We start from the raw sequence: 20374 nt of genomic DNA, 5'->3' as shown, positions 1-20374 counted from the left end.
TGACACTGTCGTCAGGCGAGTGCAGCAGTGTTTGGTTAGTGCTGTGTATGAAATGTGTGAATTTCGTTAGCATCAGAAAATGTGTGAAAAGCTTGTAGGGATGTTACAGGGCAGGTGGTACTGAGACATAAATGTTAAGAAAGAAATTCGATACGTTGCTCCGTTTCCGAGATATTTAGCATTAAAGTTAGCCAATCAGATAGTTGCGCGCGAAAAATTCAAGTTTCATCTAACGAGTCAAAGCACTCGCTGGGCAACACTGCCCCTGGCAGGCCGCTTGAGTGTAGGCGCGACGCCCCGAGTGGCTAAATTCTGTGCTAAATAACTCGGAAACGGAGCAACGTATCGAATTTCTTTCTTAACATTTATGTCTAAGTACAGCCTGCCCTGTAACATCCCTACAAGCATTCCACACATTTTCTGACCACCCTGAATACAGGGTGAGTCACCTAACGTTACTGCTGGATATATTTCGTAAACCACATCACATACTAACGAACCGAGAGGGACTAGTGTAACTGTTTAATACAAACCATACAAAAATGCATGGAAGTATGTTTTTTAGCACAAACCTACGTTTTCTTAAATGGAACCACGTTAGTTTTGTTAGCACATCTGAACATAAAAACAAATACGTAATCAGTGCCGTTTGTTGCATTGTAAAATGTTAATTATATCCGGAGATATTGTAACCTAAAATTGACGCTTGAAACCTCCGACGCTCAGTTGCGTGTTGTAACAAAGACGGGCCACGGTCGGCCAGCAGCATCTGCAGGGACATGTTTACGATGACGACCGTGTTTACGAGCGTAGCTGTAGTGCACTGTTGTGGTTTGGTCTAGCTGTCGCAGTGTCCACATGTAGCGCTTGCTGTTATTGTTATTCTGCATTCGTCTCCGCACGCAGACCAACTGTAGTACACCGTGTTACCAGACGTCTGTGATAGTGTAGTGTTGCAGGAACTGTGACCATGGAGTATTCGAAGTCTGAAAAGATGGAGATGATACTCATCTATGGCGAGTGTCGACGAAATGCAGCTGAATCCTACAGGGTGTATGCAGAACGGTACCCGGACAGAGAGCATCCAACGTGCCGCACATTGCAAAACACCTATCGCCAACTGTATGCAACAGGTATGGTCGTTGCACGCCAACGGGTCCGTAACGGGCACGTCACAGGAGAAGCGGGTGCAGTTGGTGTGTTAGCTGCTGTTGCCATGAACCCACACATGAGTACACGGGACATTGCGAGAGCCGGTGGAGTGAGTCAAAGTGGTGTCATGCGCGTACTGCATCGTCACCGCTTTCACCCGTTTCATGTGTCGCTACATCAGCAATTACATGGTGATGACTTTAATCATCGAGTGCAATTCTGTCAATGGGCATTAACAGAGAATGCGTTGCAGTTGTACCTGTTTACCGATGAAGCGGGTTTCACAAACCACGGGGCAGTGAATCTACGGAAAATGCATTAGTGGTCGGTGGACAATCCTCGCTGGCTCAGACAGGTAGAGCGACAGCGACCGTGGGCTGTAAATGTATGGTGCGGAATCATTGGCGACCGCCTCATTGGTCCTCACTTCATTGCAGGGGCCCAAACAGCTGCAACATACATCGCGTTTCTACAGAATGATCTGCCAACGTTGCTCGAAAATGTCCCACTGGAAACGCGTCGACGTATGTGGTATCAGCATGATGGTGCACCTGCACATTCCGCAATTAACACTAGGCTGACCCTTGACAGGATGTTCGACGGGCGTTTCATAGGACGTGGAGGACGCATAAATTGGTCAGCCCGTTCTCCTGATCTTACACCTCTGGACTTCTTTCTGTGGGGTACGTTAAAAGAGAATATGTACCGTGATGTTCCTACAACCCCAGAGGATATTAAATAACGTATTGTGGCAGCATACGGCGTTATTACACCAGATGTACTGCGGCGTGTACGACATTCATTACGCTAGAGATTGCAATTGTGTGCAGCAAATGATGGCCACCACATTGAACATTTATTGGCCTGACATGTCGGGACACACTCTATTCCACTCCGTAATTGAAAACGGAAACCACGTGTGTACGTGTACCTCACCCCTCATGGTAATGTACATGTGCGTCAGCGAAAAAGACCAAGAAATAGGTGTTAGCATGTGGACGTAATGTGCTGTTCCAGTCTTTTCTGTACCTAAGGTCCATCACCGTTCCCTTTGGATCCCTACGTAATTCGGTGCTCTCAGATACACACGATCAAACAGCGGAGGAGTGGTACTCAAGCGTCAACTTTAGGTTACAATGTCTCCGGATGTAATTAACATTTTACAATGCAACAAACGGCACTGATAATGTATTTGTTTATATGTTCAGATGTGCTAACAAAACTAACGGGATTCCATTTTTTTAAAAAAAACGTAGGTTTGTGTTAAAAAACATACTTCCGTGCATTTTTTTGTTGTTTGTATTAACCAATTACACTAGCCCCTCTCCTCACGTTCGGTCTGTTGATTCGATTCGTCAGTATTTGATGTGGTTTACGAAATATATCCAGCGGTAATGTTAGGTGACTCACCCTATATGTATGTGTGTGTGTGTGTGTGTGTGTTGAATTTGATATGGTTACCACGTGTGAAGAAATATAAAACAAAAGAGCTGCATCCAGGATTCGGAACCCAAACACATAGAGAAAGAAGGCTGGACAAGGACCGAAGTAAACTGACTCGTTTAGCTACGGTTGACGGTAAACGATTTGGGTGTAACATCGAGCGCTGTGATAGAAAGAAACCATCTGCAATGTGTGAAGTGTCAACTATAACTTATTTAAATCGGACTTACTCCACTGTACATGAAAGTAAGACACGTATAGGAATGGGAGGTGCCTGCTCCGTCACTATACAGATGCAGCGGACTTTGAAAGCAAATACATGTAGCTAAATCACAACAAGTGATATTTCTCTCAATTATTTCATTTAATTCGATGATTTATGTTGAAGAAAAATAAGACAATGGGACGTTCGCCAGACGCTATGTAAGAGAAAAAAAGCTTGGCACTTGGTAAATTAAATGATTCGAAAACACACCCGAGCCCCCTACACAGCCCGGACGTGAATGCATTGGGAGGCACGCGGGAATTGGAGGCAATCAAAGCTGTCCGCCCGTTCTGCCTGCAGCCTGCAGCAGACCTCATTAGGTGCGCAGCTGTTGCATGTTTGGCCGTGTTCCCAGTGGCCCCTCCGCTACCTGCTGGAAACAACCTCTCTGTTTTCTCCAGGTCGATTCGATAATAACTGCATCCTAACATTCCTGCAGTTACCCGCTCTCGCCAATCTCCGTCGGCATAAATAATTGCGAAGCTTCAATTAAGGGACACCTACGGAAGTAGTAGAAAATTTCCCTCCGGGGTAATTATAGTACAAGCAATATTTCTCTCTTTTCACGCATAGAGTAACAGATATGTGGTAGGACCATTGACAACTGTTTCACCACTCTTCAAAGATTTAACGTTTTAGGTATACCTGCTTTTTCCTGACATGACGTGCCACCGGGAGGTTGGCATGTTAATCTGGATTTTGCAGTGTTGGTGGTGGAGGGCGGCTGGATGCCCCATCTGCCACCACTCCTTCCCCCACTACCGACCCTTCCCCCTCCATTCTACCTTTCTTTCCCCCTCCCGCCGCCATCAGTCTCGGTCTACAGTCTATTGACCGAGAGCTGGGACGAAACATAAACAGTGTCACGTGAGGGAATGCGCTAGTTTCCAGAGAAAGCATGCGGTGGGTAGGGGTGTGGAAAATCCTTGGCGCACGCTTTGCGGCTGGTGGCGTTCGGCTGGCTGCCGAGCTGTCAGAGCGGACCGTGAGCAATCTGGGCAACAATGTACGAAATAAATTTAACAATAAAGTTAGAATAATGTTAAAATGAGTTCATTCTGTCAAAGCTCCGTTCAAACACAATTAATTGTTAATTTTAGTAACAATACCAGTAATAATAATGATAAATGACGAAACAAGGTTCACTCTGTCGAACTTGAACTGTTTACATTGAGGTTTATAACAAACTGCTCCTCTCTCTCCTCTATAATGCAGTCTAATTTCCACATTTGAGTTTCCACTCGTAAAGGACAAACGGTTGCACGCATCGCATTCGAACAAACTCCAAATTAAATTCAAAACTTTCTGAAACTTTTCTCGCTTACACGCCCACAAAAAAATTTAAAAGGGGAAAGTTTGTCGCGTACTATATTTCGGATTATGATTTGATAAAAGTTCTGCATCTGACGTGAGATTTTAATTTATTACTTCACTATTACTGACTCTATTGCCCAGAAAATTTGCGGACGTCATCAGCATATAGTACTGAAGGCAATTATAAAAATATTTTGCTGTGCGACACACAGATTATGAGATATGGCGTGATGAATATAGAGAAACGGGAAAAAACAACTTTTCCTGAAGTCTTAAATATTTCTCTTTTTCAGTGACAATAAATTTTAATGTAATGTAAAAAAAGGTGTCGGAAGGTATTTCTCGGATCACTTTATCATGCTCAGGTGCCAAATTATAAAAAACGCGACTTTCATTTTTTAATTTCTGACGCCCCTGCCTTGTACACCTCTCGACAGGAGCGCTACGGTCACGCGTCTTGCTGTGTTTACAATACGCCTCTTGTTTCAGTGAATGGAGTAAATAGTAATGTGTGAGAACGTTTCTGACATGTCTGTGAAACGTAAGATGACGAGGGAATTGGATACCGGCTCGGTGTTCACCGAGATGGATCTGGGAATCCGCCTAAAATCCACACACAGACTGGCCAGCAGAACGGCCCTCATCGTAAATCCGCCAGGCGGAATCGATTCCCGAATATCGGATGCAGCATGCTAACGCGTGCGGCTATACGACGGGTACGTTTTTGTATGCCTTATAAAAGTGTTTGTATCTCGATTCAAGCACGATAGAAATGTATCCAGCAGTTCTTGGTATCTCGTGGAGATGACGTTACTATCAGTGTGTCATGTTATAAAATAGTATAATATAACGTGGTTGTCAACCTGAAGTGTGAGGAACTAGTTTTTTACATTGCCAACGGGTATTCTTTGCGTTGCGCAGTTTATAGTAATCAACTCACCTCCTCGGTCGAGTTCGCTAACGCCTGTCTGAGTAATGGTGGTCAACTAGGAGGTACCGGACCATATTCTAGTGGCGGAAGAAATTTTCGCCGCGTGTATTTGACCGGCGACATAAAATTCCTATTCCAGACTTTGTGCCGATATAGTGAACAAATTTTCCACAAAACGCGTTTCTTCGTACAGTGACGATAGGGCTACTACTAATCATGATTCGTCTGGCCGCAATATGCTAGCGGTGTGTTTCATCTTCTCCCTTGTCCTACCATCATATGGCGCAAAATAATACCAAAGTATACGAGGATCCAGACAGTCACCAGCACTCAACAGATACGCAGGAGACAAAACTTTCACACATTTTGAGGAAGTGAACTATTACATGTAGAGGAACAAAACTCTTTCTGATTTTGTGCGTACACATATCCCTTAGGGTCTTCCACGTGTCTATGAAATAGGGCTACTTCTTTCATTCTAAAGCAATTGATCCATATTTAAAGGTTTCTTGAAATTACTGCTACCAGTCGCCTTTTGCTTTGCTCTTCAATTCTTTTACCATCCCATTAGCGGGTTCGACCCCCCTATTGATTCATCATCAGATGGTACATATTTCTGATTATCTGCAGGAGTGTGGCAGTCGTGTAATTAAGCTTTATCTATATTTATCAAAATTTAGACATTGGTTATATAGTGTGGTATGTCATTTACAGCAGTCACAAAGTCATTGACTGTTCTTTCGAGATGATCATCTGCATTAAGGAAAATGGAAATGACATTCCTGTTGCCTTTGAGGGGGCACATTTCAAACAATGCATATTTTACAGCAATAAGTGTTGGCACAGATAAGGTTGTTCCCATGGAGGGTCAGTGGCAGGCACATATCGAAACGGAATGGCTCTTCACAAACCTAAGTGTGTTAAAAATTATAAAGGCTCAGGTGTGGGATGGAAATTTCTGCTGGTGAAGCTATCTTCTGTAGATCTCAGTCTGAGGGAGTCGAACGGTATACTGAGTGTCTGGGCTATGGAGATAATAAAGCATTCAGTGTTGTCTGCCAGAGTAAACCTTATGATGTTCGAGTAACAAGATTAGAATGTGTGGCTCACGTTAAAAAGGAAATGAGTATTCGCCTTGAAAATGGGTCAACTGGCTCTAAGCACTATGGCACTTAATATCTGAGGTCATCAGTACCCTAGACTTAGAACTACTTTAACCTAACTAACCTAAGGACAACACACACATCCATGTCCGAGGAAGGATTCAAACCTGCGACCGTAGCAGCAGCGCAGTTCCAAACTGAAGCGCCTAGAACCGCTCGGGCACAACGGCAAGCTTTCCGCCTTCGTACACTCAACAGTAAATTCGGTGGGAGCGTTTCAAGTATAGGCTGACGCGTAAAATTAAACGAGTTGCAAGATTATTATGAAAATGACGTTAGGTAGGATTCTGGAAATATGGAGACAATGAAGAATACAGGATGGTCGCCTTTCTTCCACCGTATAACCACTGACGAGGAGCCAACACTATTTCTATGTCTGTTATCCTCTGATACACGGTGCAAGTTTAGGAAGGCACAAACACAGAGAACCTCAGCACATTCACACATCTGCATTCTATGGCTGATTCTATTATAGACCAAATAAAACTAATCTACAGATACCTTGTCCGCCATGACCTACTGACAAAGAGCTTGCACGGCAAGAGTCAAAACATAAATGAGGATTTCAACAACGTTATGTGGAGCCGCTTCCCTAAAAATGTATTTGTCGGTTACAGAACTCTATTACTAGGAGTGTCAGATGCTGTGATAACGTGAACAATGGAAACATTGCTAGACTAAAAGTCTTAGAATAGTTAGATATATCACTTGGACAGAATACTGTGACTGTTCTAAGACAAATTGACATCTTGCGTATTGTCAAACCAAATTATGCTGCTCTCTAAATGTCGGAAGTGTCATGAATCAGAAAAAAAAACTAGCAAGTGAACCCATAAGGTAACGAGGGCACTGACTATGGTGCAGCCTCCTTCTAACCACGTAGCATATGCAGGGTGTTTCGGAAGTGATGGTCAATAATTCACACATGGAAAGTACAGGCCAAAAGTACCCAAAAAGCTCCAATAAACGTGGGTCCGCAAAACAACAATTGTCGAGGTACCGCGGTATTTACGTAGGTACCTCAGGGTTTGGGATCGACCGTCTGTTTGTTTACGGATGCACAACTACCTCATTGTCTCCCTCCGTGCACTGTGGCACACCGACCTCACAGCCAGTTACCAGTGTGAAGGCACCACGGACAGAGGTTACAAAAATGAAGAGTACGCTGACATTCACTTCATGTATGACAAAGTGTTTGGCAGTACCCTAGAGGCTGCATGATGGTACGAAGCTTTTCCTCTCTGCAGGCAGCCGGACAGAAGTATATTTATCCAGTAACATCAGCGCCTTAAAGAAACCGGGAGTTTCGCACACCATGTATGAGAAGATCTACCCACCTCCATAACACCCGATGTTAAGGAAAGGGTGCTACGCATTATACACGAACGTCCTACTACTTCAGCAAGGAGGAGTGCTGCTCAAGAGCGAGTCCAGAGTCATAGCAGTGCGTGGCGGATTTTACACCGGTATATACTCTATCCGTATCATGTCCAGCGAATGAAAGCCCTCAAAAATGCACACTTCCCTTCTAGAGAGAATGTAACCAAAAGGCTGCAACTGTAGTTTACCCCAAATCCCCTGTTTCTAAGCAGTATTCTGTTCACGGAAGGGGCTGGATTTACCGGTGGCGCCATTTTTAACTACAATAACTGTCACATTTGAGCCGTTGTCAGTATTAATGCAACACACTTATCACGACACCAGCAGCGTTATTCGTTGAACGTCTGGGCAGGACTGCTCGGAGACCGCATAATTGGACCACACTTCCTACCACAGAGACTAAACGGACAGCAATACATGACGATGTCCCACTGAACGAACTGAAACGTCCCCTTGGAAAAATTTATACAAGACTGTGCTTAAACTGACACACAATAGTTTTTAGCGCAACGCAATCTGACTTTCAAAAATCCATACGAAATAATGGCCCTGACTAACATTAAGCTATAAGTTTCACAAATCACTTATCTCACAAAAATCTTCGTGACTCAAGCTACTGCAATACAGCGAGCACCACTACTGCCAGCTAAATAAAAGATTCAAACTACGGAAGGCACTATCTACTGATAGGCATAGTTAGCAAATGAAAGATTTTAATAGAGAAAAAACAATGTATTTACCTCACTAGTCATAATATATATAGCAGTTCATGACACCAATTCTTACAAATTTCAAAACTCCGCCATCTCTCTCCCCACGTCCACCACTCCTGGCGGCTCACCTCCAACTGCGCAACGCTACGCGCTGTTAGCATTCCAGCTGCCACTGCTCAACACTACACTGGCAGACAACAATGCAAACTAAACACACACTGCGCACAGCACAGCCAGTGATTTTTCATACCGAGCGCTAAGCGGCGTTACCAATAAGAAGACCTAAACAGCCTACTTACATAGCCCCCATGCTCCCCACAAAAAAATTTAGAATTTTTTTTTGGGCAGTGGCCAATACATATTTGAAAAATTTTTTCATAATTACAATGACAAAGAAATGAAGTGCACACACTTATCAATACAATGTTGGTCAAAAGCTAAAATTTTCTCACAGTCCTTAAAGACAGTCCTGATTATTCATCAAAGTAAAATTGCAGTGTTTTTCTCAATGTCTGAGTAGTAAAAGAAAATGCACACGGAAGTAGTGGATTTCCATGCAGTCTTGAAGAAGTAGTGTTGTCCTTCCAACGGAAAGACAGTGCTGACTCTCGAAATGCAAACAGGTAATGGGCCACAACAGAGCAAACCCACAGCAGAGTCAGTCGAAGTTTTGAAGAATATTGGTAGGTAGGTCATCACAGAGTAGACCCCTTGTAGTCCTGGTAGAGATTACGGTATTGGTGGGCCACTAGAGATGCAGACCCACTGTAGACCTTGGAGAAATAATGGTATTGGTGGGTCATCAAAGGTGTAGACCCACTGTAGTCCTAGTAGAGATGGCCAGCAGCCATCTGTTTGACTGTGCAGGCGCACAATCACCATTGAAGAGTCTTGCAGATAATATAACAAGTCCATAACCACCACTTGTGCACTCAGAAAAATTGTTTTTAAAATGTCCTTAGAACCAGCAATGCTGTTATCCAGTCCCTTACTGAGTTATTAACACATGTGCAAACACTATCAGTCCCTACTTCTCACATATTGTCCATATGCTATGACCAACAGAAACGTGTGCAGTGAAATGTAATTTACAAGTTACTTAATTTGATGAACTGGTGTCAATTATAATTTTATAACATAAGAATGCAATAACAAAGGTACAAAATACATCTTTAAAGAACATAACAATACAGATAACATTTGCAGTAGTACAGGCTTTACAAAAGAATCGAAATAGCAAATGCATCAGTCTTACAAAAATTACGACATAAGTACATACATAAAAGATCAGAATAACTTTTGAAACATAAACTTCACACATGAGCATTAGAACAAAACAGAATAAATAATGTGTAAACATCTTTACGAAGTAAATAACATGTTATTAATGTAAATTATATTTGAGGATAACAGTATTTCTCATTATAGTGAATGTAGCTTAGTATTAGAAAAATTCTGCAACATAAGTCTTATCAGATAAACATATAAAGACCGGTAGAACATAAATACACAAGGGTACACAAACACATAGTGGGATAACAGAAGGAAAGGACAGGGTTTGTTTTCAATGTAACATTTGGTACTGCAGTCCAACTCAAAACTTCATTCCATAGATCTTTCGTCTTATTTCAACAAATATTTTTCCACCAAAAAATCATATCCAAGCATGCTTTCTGTATTTATATGTTCACATATTTCTTACCTCATCATTTATTTTCCAGTATCTTACCTCATCATTTATTTCCAAGAGAATCCTACCTATACCTGCTTTCTGTACATTTTTCGTATAACCTCTCAGTGCATTTCTTCCAATTCATCGCAACTCATTCTTTTTTATAGGCTACCCCCTCTTAAGCTATCTTAAATCTACTGAGCTCAGATGCTAAACTAAGGGGCGAGGCAAAGCAGCAGCACAAAACAATTAATACAAATAGCAATGATAAAAAAAATGCAAGTAAGCAAAGCAAGCAGCAATAAATGTAATAACTTATACCTAAACATGACAAAGCTGAAGCAGAATAAATATTACAGTAAAAATGTGTAATACCTATGTCACATCTTAACACTAGAGTGATGCATCACTAGAACATACGCTACCAGATAAGTTACCAAATCGTAAAAAAAAAAATATTTTTGCAAGTCCTGTGAAGGGAAATGTCTATTTGTGCCCTCTTTTCTAAGGAAGTACATCATAAAATGATTCTTTACTGGGTCTGTAGACAGAAAGTAGTTATATTAGTACATGTATTAAATTTTAATTTAAACAATGCTGTGTTGCAACAAGAAACTAGATATTAAACAAAATAGGCAAAGCAAGGCGTGAAACGTCATTCGCTAGCCATAAGGTATTTCACAATGCAGTATACAATCTTCCAGCTAGCAAGACAATAGACATGAAACGTTTCTCATCATTTCATTTCAGTAAATATCATAAATTAAGAACTCTACAATGTAATCATGTTTTCAAGTTTGAGGGTGTCGTATTTACGATGCTTTCTACAAAGGAATGTCAATAGCGAGGATAATGGCCCTTTTTTTTTTACCTGTGCCTCTGAAAGGCACACACTAATGGCTCTCTTTTGTCAGGTGGTTGTCGCGCAGCTGGGTGCCCACGACGCATTACGTGCAGGTGGTCACTTAATTGTCTTACCGAAATATTTACGACACCAGTTTCCGCTACAGTGGCAGTCTCATATAAAAATATTTTCACAGATTGAGAGTTTGTGTTACAAATGTGTAGAAAATAAAATCCTATAAATATAAGAGTGTCCAAAAAAATTTTCGTCGGCATTGTAATACATTCACGCATTTACATACATTTCATAGCTCTTAAAGTACGATTCTTGGTTTCCAACAACCTTTTTCACAAACCAGAGTCCCTAACCTCTACTCATTATTTCTTACCTTATTCGTCGACACTTCTTCAATATTCCATCATAACAGATAAGTAGCATAATCAAATAACTCATATAGCATCAGCTTATTGATCATAAACATACCGCAACAGCGTAATACACATAGTCATCGTAATAATAACATCATAACACCTCAGTCAAATTCTCAAAATCGTTGTAGCTTCCTCCAATAATTTCAAAACCTAAAAAAATTCTCTGCTCATATCAAAAGTGTCATCTGCCTCAAACGTACTTTAAAAATCATGATCCCATACCAATTACATCATTCAAACCTCTCATAGTATTACAATGGTTCTAAGAAAATATGAACAGTTCACAAAGTACAGACAAAATACAATTTCATAAGTGTGAAGTTATCCAACGGTGCAGTTACGTAAACATCTGTCACTGATGTAGTAAAATAAATCTTTGTCTCTCTCAGTTAAATAACCAGATAGCTGTGTAATTTATGTGTTAGAGAAATATGGTACCGATGTGTAAAGTTGTATAAGCAAATACCATATTAGCTAGGGCTCCTTGTGCTTGCCACACACATGGTACACAAAGTAGACGTGTACCCCCCAGAGGATTAATGTAATTATACCCTCAGGTGTTACAAATTACAGCAATGGAATGAAATGTATCACGAAAATTTTTCTTTGTAATTCAACAATCTTGATAAATAAATGGTTTAAGTACCAAATTAATCACTCAAATGCGTGCCCTGTAGTGCTAAATGTGCGTTTTGCTGTAAGATAATTCTGTGGAACTGTCGTAGTTATCATGCTCTGTAAGCAAAGTTCTGCTGAAGTCAATGTACTTACCTCATCATACACGAAAGTGAAATGCTTTCCGTATAGATATCGTAGTTATCACATTTATTGCCGTGAGGAAGAAAGTACTGTGCTGTAATGTATTGTTGTGCTACAGAAAAGGCTGTCTCATTGTAGCTATACCACAAAGTTACTACTAAAACATGTTTTCCTTTCCAGAAGAATTCAGAAAAACTGTGCAGATATAAAACAGATACACCGCAAAAGCAACAATGTAAATCGTGTCAAATATTAGTAGCGTCGTGATATAATCGTGTAGCTATCAGAGAAACCAAATGCCAAGTCATCTTTAATCTCACCGAATGTACTTCAAATAAAGAACGTATTTTCAAGTAAACCAAAATGTTGCATTAAAATCTCATTAGCAGTACTGGTAAATGTTGTAAGTATGTAAGCCTTATAGTCGTTACGTAATCGTGCAACTAACAAGCAAGAATGTACACACACAATAACACTGTGACGTCTGTTCACTATAACAATGCACTCGTAAATACTGTCTAAATATGTTCTCTAAGTTCTAGACTGGATAGTTAACTTCAAAACATTGTTGTTGCATGTTAATAGTTTCTCAGTGTGACAAAGCGTACTATAAATGTGAAGTGAAATGTTTTATGGCAAAGACAAAGTTAAAAAGCAGATTATCTTTCAATAAACGGTTTTACATGTGAAATGTGGTGTAAACCTTTACTCTTCCTAGTACGCAGAGTTTCAACTTCAACGCAATTATCATGTGGTATACGTCGGATTCTGTAAGGTCCATTGTAAACTAGAAAGAATTTGTGACTCAAGTGTTTCTTCTTATGTGACAATGGATGAGCTTTAATGAGAACTTTCTGACCAATATATAATTTCTTTGCATTTTCTTTACCGTTTAATTCTTTCCTTTTGTCTGCAGCAGAATTTATATTTTTAATAGCCAAATCAATTATGTTTTTGTGTCGAAGTTTACGTGTATTCGGAAAAGGTACAAGCTCTCTGATTCTGTTTGGTGGTTCTTTATTCTTCAGTACAAGAACAGGTGGTAAAGCAGTGGAGTCATGAGGCATTTCATTCAGCACGTTTTGAAATAAGTGTAAATATCTGTCCCAATGCTGATTCTTTCTGTGACAATAAAGTCTGCAAAGCTTATTGATTTCTTTCATAATCCGTTCAGACGGGTTACAATGTGGTGAGTAGAATGAAATAAAAACAGATTTGATTTTATGGTTACGAAGCATGCGTGACCAAACAGCAGATCTGAATTGCGGTCCGTTATCTGAAATTACTTTACTAACGTGTCCAACTTCACGTAAGAAATTTCTAACAAAGGCGTTGGATACAGACCGTCCAGTGGCTTTACGTAACGGAGTTAAAGAAACAAATTTTGAAGTAAGTTCAACAGCGACTAGAACGTACGAAAATCCATTAGATGTTCTGACAAGCGGTCCCAAGAGATCAACAGCAGCAAATTCTTTTAATTTAGAAGGAATGATAGGAAACAATGGAGCACGATGAGAGACAGTAGATAGTTTCGCCTTTTGACAAAGTTTACAAATAGACAAGACTCTTCGAATTCTCTTTTCCATATTGTTAAAATAATAAGTCGTTCGAAGAATATGATAACATTTTCGTGGACCAAAATGTGCATAGCTGAAATGAATGTACCAAATGAGCTTATTAACAAAATCGTCTGGAATGCAAAGTACCCATAGCTTGTCATCAACAGTGCATCGTTTGAACAGTATGTTGTTTCTAACCAGATAATAATGCCGAATCTGTGTGTGTGTCTTTTCATGCCATTTACTTTTGATGTCTTTCCAAATCGGATCTTTATCTTGTTCATCAGCAATGTCCTTTAAAGATGTGGTGATGAGGTTTTCAAAGGCGACTTTCTGAATGTAAAGAATACTGAAATTTCTCTCGAGGTTGCTTTCTGTGTTAATTTTCTCAAGCCCAGACGGTGCGCGTGACAGTGCGTCCGCAACAATGTTCTCCTTGCCGGGAATGTAGACTATTGTGAAGTGGAATTCTTGTAGAAACAATGCCCAACGTTTTAACCTGTCATGATTTAATTTTGAAGACATAAGAAATTGTAATGCACGATGGTCACTGTATACTTTAAGTGATTACCATAAAGAAAGAAACGGAATTTGTTAAATGCCCAAACGATAGCTAAAGCTTCTAATTCAGTAACGGAATAATTTTTTTCAGATTTTGTTAGCACTCGGCTAGCAAAACCAATGGTTTTCTGAACAGTAATGTCATTTTCTGTGGCTTCTTGAAATAAATGGGCACCCAGGCCGACTTTAGAAGAATCCGTGCTAAGGCAAAAATCTTGTGAGAGATCTGGATGAGCTAGTATTGGCGCGTTAAGTAACGATTCTTTCAAAGAATTGAATTCCAACTGTGCTTGTTCGTCCCAGTTCCAAATAGTATTTTTTCCAGTGAGAGAACAAAGTTTTGGTATGACTAGAATTTGCATATTCAGAAAACGACGGTAAAAGTTTACGAGACCTAGAAAACTGCGGACTTGTTTTTTTGTGGATGGAACTGGAATGGCTCTGATTGCTTCTAACTTTTCAGGATCTGGCTGGATGCCTTCAGAAGAAATAATGTGTCCCAAAAACTTCACTTTTGTCCTACCGAATTCAGACTTTTCCAAGTTAACTGTAATTCCAGATTCTGCAAAAATATGTAACACGCTGTTGAGGATGCGATTATGTTGTTCCCATGAAGCTTCTGCTATCAGAATATCGTCCACATATAAGGTGATGTGACGTTTTAAGAGCTCAGGTAATATGGAATTTAGCCCGCGAATGAATGCTGCCGAGGAAATGTTCAAACCAAAAGGAAGTTTCTGAAACTGATAACAAACGCCGAAACAAAGGAAAGCGGTGTATTTTCTACATTCTGGATGAAGTTCGATCTGATAAAAGCTGGATCTGAGATCAATGGAAGACAACACATTTACACCATTAAAATTTTGAAGAAGTTCTTCCAACGTTTGCGGCCTGTCTGTTTCAGGAATAATGATAGTACTGATTTGTCTCGAATTTAAGACAAGCCTGATCGATCCATTTTTCTTTTCAACAACATGTAATGGATTGTTGTATGAGCTTACTGCAGGCTCAATAATGCCCTCGTCAAGCATAGATTGTATTTCTGTTCTAACACGGTCCGTATAATGTGCTGGAATTACGTATGGTCTACCACAAAATTTAGTATGCTCACGAACACGGAATTGGTATTGAAATCCCTTAATTGTTCCTGTTTTGTGATTAAAAACCTTGGAATGTGCTTGTAAAATCTGAAAAAGGTCCTGCCTATCAGTGTCATTACAATTCTCAATTGTTTGAATTTTATTCTGAATTAACTCATTAGTTTGAAATGTGCCGTCGATATCATCCCTGTCAGTACTTGCAGAGCGACTGTTGGTGTCTAGTTCCGTAGAAAATTCCGAACTGTTGTCTAACAGAAGGTAAAGCCGATTAATTTCCTCGTCATGGTTTGAGAGCCAATCTTCAAATTTCAAAGCTATTGACTTACCTTCTTTCTCTAAACTTATTTCAGCATCGTGAAAGTTTAAGATTGCTTTGTATTCATTCAAAAAGTCTACTCCCATTATAATTTCCGTCGACAACAATGGAACAATAAGAAAGTTCATAGAGAAGCTGTGGCTCTGACCAAAGAATTCTAAGTTGGTTTGTTGGCGTACATTTACACTTTTTCCAATGACTGCACCTTGTAATTTAATCTTGCGTAACGGAAGTGTGGGGCAATCGTTCGATTTGTTGCATTTGCTGTTTCACTAATTACTGAAATGGGACTGCCTGAGTCAAGTACTGCCGTAAATTTTACGTCATTTACAGTAATGTGAATCACAGGATATGCAATGTTGTTATGTTTTACGTCGTGTTCCTGGAGTAATATGTCCCTAATTTCTTCCATTTTAACGTAATTACTACCTACGGCAGCTGCGTCGTCAGTTTCATAAGCACGTTTTGAGGCTGCCAGCGGTATGAGTCATTGCCTATTGTGTCTTTGTTGGCGCGCGTCGTTATTGGGATTTGGAGACCTAACTTCTACAAATTCACCTAGTCGAGAGGGCCCTGCTCTGTTTGATTCCCGCCAGTTCTGCTGCAATTCAGGTCTGTCGTTACGATCATATCGTCTGTCGTCATGTCGGTAATTTCTGTAATTAATTTCTTGTCGGTCACGTGGTGGAGAATTTCTCCCTGAATCGTAACTGCGCGCTGGACTGTTGCGTCTAAAGTTATTCTGTCTGCCTTGATAGTAATTATTTTGGTTCCCATATTGTCTGTTTCTCTGATTGTCTCTGTGATAGTCACTACCGTGGAGAGGTGACCTTTCCCTCTAATTATTACTACTCTGCCAACGGTTGTCATACGGGTGGTGTCTGTTTTGGTCACGATTTGTATTGTGAGAATAGCCTTGTCGTGTCCAGTTATTATTTCTTTCATCGCGGAATTGCGACGGATGTGACCTGTAATTGTTGTGTTCCTGTTTTCGCGTTCCGCGATTGTCAGTGTCAATTTCTAATTCTTGTAAGAGTCCCTGAAAAGCTTCAATGTCGTCTTTGCAACGGCCTCCCAAAATAATACGCTGTAAATGTTCAGGCAATTTGATTAAGCAAATGCGGAAGAGTTCTGACGGGCTGTATGGGTTTGACAGGTACTGATTCTTGTGCAACATGTCTTCAAAATATTTCACAAGACTGGAAAATTCAGATTGTTCGAAATGTTTCATCATCATGATGCCATGTTTTACTCGGTCTTGTTTGGCTTGGGACCAATATGCTGAGAGGAAGGCATGGTAAAATTCTCCTTCACTGTGGCAATCGTGAATGACCGATCGCATTCTTACAGCTGGTTCACTCTCTAAGTAGCCACACATAAATTCTAATCTGTGCTCTAGTGACCAGTTGGGAGGAAAACAATGAGAGAATTGATGGAGCCACGCTTGTGGATGAATGTCGTTACCACAATTCTTAAATGTTTTGAATTTACGTGTAGTAATGAACAGCTTATAGTCAAAATCATCGTGTCGGCGGATCGCATATCGGTCATTGTTACGTCGTTTCGGCGGTTCCATCTCAAAATTCGGTGTACTTTGCCAATTTCTTTCATAATCTCCAAAGTGCCCTGTGTTGTTATTTTGTGGCAGTTCCGTATTTTTATGTCCCTCTTCCCGTATTGGAGTGCGAGTGTCCTCTGAAATACGTCATTCTTGTATTACCTGTGTCAGCTGATCTTGTACTTCCCGGATTTCTCTTTGGTGTTGCGTATTAATTTGATTCTGATTTTGTTTGAATTTCCTAATTTGTTCGAACTCTTCTGTGTCATTAAAGACTACCGGTTTTGTGTCATTCAGATTATCATCTACCTTCGTAGATAAATTATTTAGCTGATCCGAAAGTTCAACTACTTCCTCTGATAATGAACTAATGTCCTCCATGTGTCTTTCTGAACCAATTTTCAGAGTATCTACTGTGTCCTTTAAGTTTTCTTGAGTTTTTGCAAGTTGCGTAACCGAATCGGTAGATGCAACTGAGTCAATTTTAGCTTGCAAGGTCTCATGATTTTCATGAACAATAGTTTGCAGTTCTTTTATGGCTGCTTCGTGATTCTGTAATGCATTTTCATGCCGCGAAAAAATAGGTTGGAAATGCTCATAAATTTGTGTTTTTACGTCATTACAGACTTTCTGACATTTCGATTCGATTTTATGTAATTCAGTAGTTAAATCTTCACGTGTTTGTTCAAGCGTATGTTCCACTGAGTCTAACTTTTGGAGCTTTTGCTCCATTGCGTCTAACTTTTGCTGTGTTTGTCTCTGATTTTGTTCCATTGTGTCTAACTTTTGAAGATTTTGTTCCATTGTGTCTAACTTTTGAAGATTTTGTCCCATTTGTTTCTGAGTTTGTTCAAGCGTTGTGTCTAACTTTTGTAGCCTTTGTCCCATTTGTTGCATTAACTGTAATAACAGTGCACTGGTGTCTGAAACATGTTCCTCAGTGCTTTTCGGCAGTGCATTTGAACCGGCAATATTCGCATTTTAAAAAGCAGAAAATGTGTCTTGATTTATTTGAGAAAACCGTGAGGACGCAAAATCTGAATCTACAGTATTTGCAAGATTGTGTCCTGTCATTTCGGAATCCTGAGGCGAGCTGTTGCCGACCGATCGATCGATAATGCTTCCCTGTTCACTAATTGTTTCACTGCCTACACCATTATTTGCAGCCCGCTCCATTTCCCTACGCGCTATTGCCAAATTACTACTTTGAACGTTAGTGAATTCATTACATGGTGACGCTAACACACTGCTTTCGTCTTCACTGTCATTTCTCAGTTTAGTTTGGAGCCTAGTGTTACGTTTTTCACACGCCATTATTGTCACAATTTTTCACACGACAACACAGAAAAACACAATTTGAAGAACAAAAATAAGAGAACACATTAACATAGCACTGAAAATAATATCTAGTTAATTGCAAGCGCAGCTGCGAAATACTTCGTGCAAAACTTCATGCATGCGACAACTATTTTACTGTACAACAATGAAAGATTGCAACTACAAAGGAAATTCTCTCTATGATTACGCGCTAGCAATAAACAAAAGCTACACTAATTACACAAACTGCAAGGAAAAAATCAGAAGATTCCAGTGAGGTATCCTTGGCTAAGGGTCGACATATGAAACGTCCCCTTAGAACAATTTATACATAACTGTGCTTAAACTGACACACAATAGTTTTTAGCGCAACGCAATCTGACTTTCAAAAATCCCTACGAAAGAATGGCCCTGACTAACATTAACCTACACGTTTCACAAATCACTTACCTCACAAAAATCTGCGTTACTCAAGCTACTGCAATACAGCGAGCACCACTACTGCCAGCTAAATAATAGATTCAAACTACGGAAGGCACTATCTACTGATAGGCGTAGTTAGCAAATGAAAGATTTTAATAGAGAAAAAACAATGTATTTACCTCACTAGTCATAATATATATAGTAGTTCATGACACCAATTCTTACAAATTTCAAAACTCCGCCATCTCTCTCCCCACGTCCACCACTGCTGGCGGCTCACCTCCAACTGCGCAACGCTACGCGCTGTTAGCATCCAGCTGCCTCTGCTCAACACTACACTGGCAGACAACAATGCAAACTAAACACACACTGCGCACAGCACAGCCAGTGATTTTTCATACCGAGCGCTAAGCGGCGTTACCAATAAGAAAACCTAAACAGCCTACTTACAGAACGATTGAATATGCGGTTCATTGATGACAGTGCTCCAGCACATATTCGTATACAAGTACGCTGGCTTCTAACTGAGCCGTATGGTCCAAATTGGTTAGGTAGAGTATGGCCTTTGCCATGGTCTCCAAGGTCTCCGGATTTAAATCCCATGGATTTCTGTGTGGGGGGTCATGTCAAAAGTCTGGTATACGCTGATGAGGTCAACTTTCTTGAGGAGTTACGCTTGCGGATGGAAGCAGCGTTCCGGCACTTATAGAGTTCCCCACCAGTGCCTGAGAAGATTCTCAACTCATTTCAGAGACGAGTTTTACGTTGCATTCAGACGCGAGTACATTTCCAACACCTGCTCTAGAATGCATTGCTTAAGAGCTATGAGCACTTGTTCATATTTGCTACTTTGAATCATAATTCTTCTAATGATCACATGCTTGTAGCGTTTAAGGTACGTGTTTGGGAGCACATGTTTAGTGGACTTTTTTTTCTTATTTTGGTCCATGCTACCATTTCCCAAAATGTGGAAGGGAAGGAAAGTGCAGTAGAAGAGATTTGTTTCATGGTATCGAGGATGGGAAGTTGCTCACGGCTCTTCAGGTGTGCATTTTCAACCCTATGTTTGCTACGACTTTTTTTGTTTCTAGTGCCGTGTACTTTCGGCTGTATGAGTTTATGCCATGAATTGTGATACACCCTGTGTGTGTTTGTGTTTGTGTGTGTGTGTGTGTGTTTGTGTGTGTAGTGCCGCCGCGCAGTTACGCGCGTCGTCTACATGTGGCACTGTCTGCCAGCCAAGCAGCAACAGCACCACCTAAGCAGCCAGCCAGCCAGCGGCCGCTAGACTTGGACTCAGTTATGATTTGACTGTCAAAGTGTACACACGTCCTACTCTGTTTACTTGATCTGTGACTTTCATATATTTGTTCAGCTTGAAGTTATAACAATTGGCGTCGAGGATGGGATTTTTCTTTTACATTGTTGACCCATATGTTTCGATGGCTACTTTAGAGCAACTATTGCAAGGTC

Source organism: Schistocerca gregaria, chromosome 1, assembly GCF_023897955.1.
Source record: "Schistocerca gregaria isolate iqSchGreg1 chromosome 1, iqSchGreg1.2, whole genome shotgun sequence".
NCBI lineage: Eukaryota > Metazoa > Arthropoda > Insecta > Orthoptera > Acrididae > Schistocerca > Schistocerca gregaria.
The sequence above is the reverse complement of the archived record's forward strand: the minus strand, read 5'-3'. Positions refer to the sequence as shown.